Source organism: Dioscorea cayenensis, chromosome 13, assembly GCF_009730915.1.
Source record: "Dioscorea cayenensis subsp. rotundata cultivar TDr96_F1 chromosome 13, TDr96_F1_v2_PseudoChromosome.rev07_lg8_w22 25.fasta, whole genome shotgun sequence".
NCBI lineage: Eukaryota > Viridiplantae > Streptophyta > Magnoliopsida > Dioscoreales > Dioscoreaceae > Dioscorea > Dioscorea cayenensis.
In genome coordinates, this window is record NC_052483.1 from 183,894 (window position 1) to 192,574 (window position 8,681).

Sequence of the window (8,681 nt, forward strand, 5' to 3'; positions counted from 1 at the left end):
TTATTTTATAACTAAAAAAACATTGAAAAGAAAATTTAAATAGAAAAATGTAGCAAGATATGAGTGTTATATTAATGAAAATTATTGATAAATTAGATGAAACGGTTATCATCAACTTTTGTTTTTTTGATATATGTTGATAATTTTTTCTTAATAAAAAATAGATAAACCACTATTTTATTAATAAAATTTAACCCTTAACATTTGAGGTAAAAAAAAAACATAATGCAATCTATCATATTATAATGATAATAATTATATATGAAATTATCACAGTCTTCCTAATGAAATAATAAATTATTATAAAAAAATAGATAAATTATAAGTTTATTAAAAAGAATAGGAACTCAACCGATATGAAGAAAGAAGGGAAACCTCTAGACAAACATAATAAACTATTATTATGTGGGTTTTTTTAACTACTTAAAAATTGCATCAAATACCTCAGAATTTTTTATTAATGTTTATCACAAAAATCTATATTTACATGTATAAAGAGAAGGGCGATACCATTGGTCTTTTGGCTATTGGTATCGAGTCATTTGTGCAGGATATTTATTTCGAAGAAAATTCAAAATTTAACCCTAAAACATAAGCAAAACAGTGACATAAATATTTATTGAATTTCGATGGTTATGCAAGTTCTTATTCAACACAAATAAAAAAATCAAAACATGTTTCCAAACATTTTGTTCCCAATCCAGCCACTCATCTGACCTAATTATATATGTCTAGTTTAGGTTAAATTTTAAGACATGATACAACTGTATTTATCTGAAAATTAATATCAAGGATTAGCTTATAATAAAAATTACTATCTATTCCATCCAAAACAGACATTTGAACAAGAAAAAAAAAACAATGGGAACTGATTCAATTGTTGTGGTTTCCTTGTAGAAACTATCAAGGAATTCACATATATTATCTCATGTTGAAGTCCAGAAGCTTATAACAAAAAAAAAAACAATGGAAATGGACTAATATTGTAAAAGCATAATCACATAAAAAAAGTATGAACTAAGTTCATTAAAAATTGATAAAAGCATAGAAATAAACAAATAAACAACGATGGAGAAGAGTACAAAGATACAACAAATTGTGGACATTGAAAAACAAAATACACCATAAACATGAACTAACCAAAAAATAAAAAATAATAAAATTAGTGATGGCAAGAGAAAAATAACCCTCTGTGATGGACCCATGCATGGGCCCTGAAGCGAGCAAAGATCCCCTAAATGGTTGTCATCTTTTCCAAATATCACTTGCACTGGTGGAACGGAATAAGAACTCCAAGGAACACTTAGTAGTTACTGCTCTAATTTTGTTAAATGAATTATATCCATAGAATGAGATCTGAACATGGATTTATTAAAAAAAAAAAAGTGTTGGTTTAAATTAACCAGATTAAGTCTGAGCTATTATGCTTTGAGTTTCCAACTTGTTAGACGTCACCAAAGAAAACATTGTTTGTTAGACAAAGGGATCTTCAACTAGGGATGGCAACGGGTCGGATCGGGTGCGGGTATTATCATATCCGTATTCGTACCCGATACCCCACTAATATACCTGAACCCGAACCCGAACCCGACGGGTTTCAAAAACCCAAACCCAAACCCACATCCGCACCCGACTGGTAATCGGGTAACTGCGGGTATACCCATCCCCGCACCAATATTAAAAAAATTAATAAAAAATATATTATTTTTATAAAAAAATAACTTAAAAGTAATTATAATTTTTTATAAAATAAAATAAAATAAAATAAAATAAAATAAAATAATTATAAAATTACAAGACCAGACAAAGAGGAAAAATAAAAAACACTAAATTGTTAAGTTGTAGAACATATTAGTATATATATATATATATATGTATATATACATATATATATTATATAAATATTTTAGTAATTTTAATTTTGGGTCGGGTACGGGTTCGGGTACGGGTCGGGTATTAGAATTTCAATACTCGCACCCGCACTCGTTTCATACAAGTCGGGTTTTATCCGAAACCCGGTCAAATTGGATTTTACCCGTCAAACTCGGATTGGGTCGGGTCGGGTTGGATCGGATATGCGTATTATTGCCATCCCTATCTTCAACCACTTCTCAGTGGTCTAGTTAATCATCAAAGGAATTTTTCATAATAGAGGATAACATATAGTTTTTTATTTTTGGAAAAAAAAAAAGGACAGACCACACTAATTCAGATATAACAAATAGTATAATCACATCTTATGCTTGGGCAAGATTGTCAAAATTGAGAATATGGCATTTAAAAGAGACCACATGCATGAATAAAGATAAGGAAAAAAAATGAAAAGATGATAATAAGAGAAAGCAATATATTAAATAAATATAAATTATTACAATACGTCTGCAAACTCAAACAATACTAGATTTGTGATATATTTATAAAAGTTCAAACTATTTTTAAATATAAAAACTATCTAATAACATTATGGGCAAACAAGTTGTACTATTTTCAACTGTTAATAAAATATATATATATATGGGTAAATATCAGCTGGGGATGTTCGCAGAACGTCTCCAAGTAAGCACAGTGCCAAACATGGTGGTATAGTGAGAGATAATCAAAGATTAACTGGGTTAATTAATTTTGATTTGGTTGATAATTTGATTCATGTTGGTCTAGTAGAAAAAGGGTTGGATGGTTGAGATTGATTAAGATACTGTGCACAAATTGATTGAACGGATGCACTTTTCAATGTGCTACTATTCATAATCAAAGTATAACTGTTCACAAAATAGTGCTTTACACTGTTGAATTGAAATCCAACGGTTGATAGCAATGTTGGTAGATTTAAAATCTACCAAAGTCTCAGAGGATTTATCTTCTACATATATATTAAAAAAATTAATAAACCAAGATTTATTGGAAAAGCGAGAACATGAATAACTGAGAAGGTTACATGAGGAACAAAAAGGGGAGTAGAAAAATGGATCGATCATCAGAAGTAGATCTAACCTAGCGCGCTTAGTGATAGATGGAAAACGAAAGTCAAAATAAAAAAACCATGGGATCAGAGATGAACTGCTGGTGCTTGGAAATATGAATCATATTAAAATAAATTCATATGCAATTTATTAAAATAGCTCTATAATTCAAAACTGGAGATTTCATAATGTTGATGTGTGGCTGAAAAAATCCTAAAAAATTTCACAAAGTGATCAGTTATAAGATTATAATGTACGAAATATCCTAAAAGTAGTTGTCAAAAGATTTTTTTTTTTTAATCAAAGAAAGGTCATGTCATTTGCTCCACTTGGACTTATTTAGATTCCATGAAATAATTGAACATGGAGGTATTAGTTGAGCATAGCATTGATCACATCTCAATTGAGATAAATATAATAAAAATAAAAAGCAAATTAGAGATGCCGCACAGCCACCTTTTGCGAATATACATGAAAGGCCAAATGTTGATAAAAAGGAGAAGAAAAAAAAGCCGAAGAATATCTGACTTTTCCGGACAATAAACATTTCTCAGTCCTACAAATTATTATTATTATTTTTTTTTTTAAAAAAAGTTGGATATATCACAGTCATATATAAAAAAACAAGGAGTCAATATAACAGTCCACTAGACGTGGAACTACACACCCAAAACTCAACAAAATGGAAGGAACAACTGGTCTCCTCCTGACCGACAAAGATAAACAACACTACCCCACAGTCTCCTCCATAACCTCCTCCGTCGTAAAAGTAGCCTCAGCCACCTCAGACTGAGGTCCAGTGAACTCTAGACTGCGCCGAATGACGGAAATAGGATCAGCGAGCGTCGATCTCAACCCATCCGGAGGTGCAGAGAACCAAGATATGATGCAGTGGTCAGTCTTAAGTAAAACATCATGCGGGGTAGTCAGATATTCTTCAATTTATTCCAATATTTAATTCCAATATTTATTTATTTACGTATTATCTAATTAAACAAAGATATCATATAATATATCAATCCTTCGTCCATTCTTCAGTTTAGTTCTGTTTATTTTTTTTATTTTCACTTTTGTTTTTTTCAGAATCCTCTTCTTTTTTATTAACTTATTGTTTGTCTTTTTGATTTTTTATTCTTGGTTTTCGTTTTGCAATGAATTAGTGATTTATTTATTTTTTTAAATATATATATCATATAATTATTGGTTCTTATTTTTATTAATTTTTCATTGTGAATCAAACTTGTATAACCAGTGAATAGCATGTGTGTTCAGGTACGTTGAAAATTTAGGTCCGACCGGGTTGAAAGGGAAACACGCCCATTCATCCTAATCGCACGGACATTACGATTTCTGACTGACCAGTTACTGATGTGACTCTGTCCCAAACTTCAAACACTTTTTTACTCGTTATTATATATATATATATATATATAATCCCTGTGGGTGGCTGCTGCAGTGCTATGTCCAACAAGAGTTGTTAGCGTGCATTACAATTTTGGGATAAATTAACGTACGAATTTGCATTTCAATTTCCCAGTTAATTATATTTTGACAGATAACCAGTAGCTAACCAATGGCAGACATTCTCAAAAGTCAGATGCATTTGAATTATGTGCTCATTAATCTCCGGAATTAACAGCGCGTGGGTTGGGTTGTGTTGGGTTGGGTTTCAAAGTGAACCTTTTCTGACCGGTCACTGTCCACTCAATTCAAATTTTTGTTCATCTCATCATGACTTTATTTTCAGCGAAATCACTACTCTTGTCTTTGTCTTCATTTTAAACAAAAATCAAGGCTGCTTGACGAGCCACCTAGGGCCACTCAGGATGAATGATTTACACAAGATTTTGTTTTCTCAGTGTCTCTCTCTCACTTTCATTCTAGCAGACTTTGATTCTTAACTTCTATTTAAAAAAATAAAAATAGATAAATTATATTCATAAAAACAACATTAAACATGGATACATAAAACCCACTAGACATGAATATAAAAAGAGACCCCAACAACACAATAGTCTAGAAAACCGACCAAGGACAATAACCCAAAAAGAAAAACTAGCTAATCAACCTAATCAGGAGCATAATCACTGGGAGTTACTCCACCAGTGGGATCATCATGAAGACCAGAAAACACCATACTGCAATGAATATGGACCTCTATCTTTCATTTTCATTCGGTTTGTTTGGAATTAAATGTCTATTTAATTATTTATTTAAAAAAACTCTCAAATTTCATTTTAACAATGAAATTATTCTTGAATTCCTAAATAATAATAATAATAATAATTTTGATATAAATATATATATATACAACTACTACCGCAGGCATCTCTCTGCACTATTTATCTTGTTTATTTTTTGATCTCCAGCTCATAAGATTGACAAGTTATATTTTGAAGTAATTAACAAACTTAGGAATATTTGGAAGGATGACATGTCATGGTCGAAGCATGTAAACTGTCACCATATTTCCATTGCTCCGATCTTTAAGAAATATAAACCTGGCCACCTTCTTTGCTTTCAACTAAAAGTTCATTTATTTATTCATCTCTCTCTCATTGTAAAATAAGAAAAAATTAATGCATGCAACCATGTCCTTCTATATATATATATTTTTTTAAAATAAATACAGATAAACGACTGATTTGTTGAAGAAAAAAATGACAGTACAAAATAGAGAAAAAAAAAATCAACTAATAAGATTAATATGCATGCTCATACATATTGCAATCTTAATTGTAAAGTAAAATCAGCTTCAATTATAATATGCATGCATGGTTCAAATTAAGAACCAGCTAGCTCATGAATCATGCAATAAAACTTCTTCACTAATAAGATATATATCAAAAGGAAGAAGGTTCTTGTCTGGTTTCCATGTCTCTTTCCCCAAAACTACACCAAATAAACTTCAAAAACTCTTCTTTCTTTCTTTCTCCTTCCTCCTGATCTAATAAAACATATACATGGGTTCATACATGCATGCATCAACCTTGCCAACCAGTCGTTACCAACCCACACACAAACACACCAGCCCCAGAAAACAGCTATATAAATCTCGTACCCTACCTATATATACTTTATATATATATATATATATATATATATATATTCTCAACCTGCATCTTTTTCTTAATTTTTTTATTTGTTCTCCTCCCCATCTAATTAATTGAGTAATTAGTAATTTATTTTATTTTTATTTGCAAGGATAGCGTGGCTTTGTTTTATATACACAAAAAGTGGTCCCCTGTTTGAGTGGGACCCATGGCTTCCGTAATAAGACGGCAAATGGCATCGCTCCACCCTGACTGTGTTGGGCCCCACTATTTGAGTGTTTGTCGTTTTCCTCAGCACCTCCAACGGCATCTCCTCCAAATAAACGGCGTTCTTTCACGTTACGCCGTTTACGATTCTGATTATATATATTATTATGAAAAAGTGATGTATTTCTCGGAGGCTGTTAGCTGTTGGTCTCCATCAAGACAACACGTGTCGTGGCATGGATCTTTGAAAAGTCATCGTGTAGAAGGTCTTCCTCACGTGCCCTGCCACCTGCATTTGTTGCCTTTTTATTTTCTGAATTAATTAATTAATTACTAATATATATATATATATATTATATATTATATAGGTGACGACACTCTGCAGTCTGCTCCATTATTCCATTGTTGAAAAGTTTAACATCATAAAACATAGATAGAACAACAGAGGATGTATATATAAAGTAATACACAAGTTGGGATAATATTTGGACAACATATCTAGTCAACAATTATTTAAATAATCAATAAGCGTCTGGTGTATATTGTATTGCCATATATTGGGCCATGGTTAGTATTTTTAAGATATTGTTTGTGACCTGTTCTCTTGATTAGATAGAACCAATCATTCGTTTGATGCTGACTAGATCACACAATCAAAAGCAGCTCCACATCAATTTTTGAATTAGTTTCTGAAATTTTTAAATTGTCAGAGCGTGCGTCTCACATATACAATACATTATTAGAGCTAGACTGCATGAGATTTACTTTTACATGCAAAATGATTGTAACATTGTAAACCTGGCAGGTAATTAGTCGCCAGTCTCAACATCCTCAAAAAATTCCAAAAGCTATATAAACCCATTAACTAAGAACGCACCTCCAGGAATATTCAGTGCATGTGATGTTACATAAAGTCTACTATCTTGAGTTTTGATGTGCTGCAACTTAATAAATACTGCTTAATCCACCTAGACCTTCCTTTTTGGCATCTATTTGTGCTTGCTGGACTGTTATGAGTATAAGCAAGAGAAATCCTTTTGAGATTTAGGACAAAGATGCATGCATGATTTAGACTAACTCTAAAAGATATATATATAAGATAGACGCAAGCACTTTGCATGAGATTGTTGAAAAGGAATCAAGAATCCAAACTCCAGGCATAGAGAGGCATGATGAAAGATTCGGCACTAACTCAAACGAACATTATATATATATATATATATATACTACTTTGCTAATAAAACCTGATCCAGCACTAACTGGAACAGTGAATTAATTACAAGGTGGAGAGGTGTGTGAGGTGTAGGAGGTAGTGTTGGGGTGTGTCCAAATAGAGCGTGCGAACCCAACTTTGGCACGTGAAGTGGTGGTGCTGGTGATGCTTGATTGCGGTGGGGTGTTGGATGATGCCTTGTGACTTATTTCCTCTCTTTTGGCGGAGCCCTGAATTGCGTTCTAGGGACCATCACACATTACCAATCAAACCCAATCAAGTCTTCTTTGATGCAGACTCGGGCCATTTGCTATATATATATGTGGCTAGCCAGCAAACCTTGTTGCTCTGCCTCAAAATGCACGAATAACATAACATGTATCACTATCCCTTTGTACGCACGGTTAGAGATTAAGCTAACGAATCTTTAGTAAGAGCCAAGTATACCAACTGACTTTCCATGGCAAGTGATCTTATGTACATGCCCAGTGGCATGAGACTCTGAGAGCAGCTATGGCATCACCTTTCTAGCCAGGTACGTGGAGTTATGGTGAGTGGAGGTCTCATGTGACGTCATCATCATCATCATCAGCCTCAAAAGGAAACACACGAGTTGGGCAGTGGTCACCCGTGTCAAATCTTGTTTTGACGAGATACTCTCACCGTCCTAGTAATATCTATATATATACATATATATAATACAATGGCTCTGTGATCGAGAGGAGATGATGATGACGAGGAAGAGGAAGAGGAAGAGGAGTAAACAAAGTAAGGCAGAAGGCAATAGGGTTCCTTGTGGACACCAGAAAGGCAAGATGAAAAGAGGCATTAGAGACATGGACGATATGATAGATAGATGTGGATGGTTAGATAAACAGAGATGGATGCATTAGGCTAGATGAGAAACATAGTGTAAAATTAATCACCTGCGCTATAAACCATTTCTTGACTTATTTCAACCTCCTTAATGCCTGGGGGCAGTTGCATGTGACCATCTTCTCTCCCTCCGACGTGTGCCTAGCAGTACTCTTACTCGGTCCCCTCCGCCACGTGATGGTGCCATTGCTCACCCCCACCACCCCACCTGCTCTGTTCCGTCTCGTTCCTCTCCTGTTACGATGCATTATAAGTCTTTTTCTTTCACCTGTGAGCTAGCAAATTCGATTAGTCAGTTAGTTTTTTTTTGCATGTGTGTATATGTCTTTATGTACATGTGTATATTATGTAGGTTCGATTTTGATTAGAATT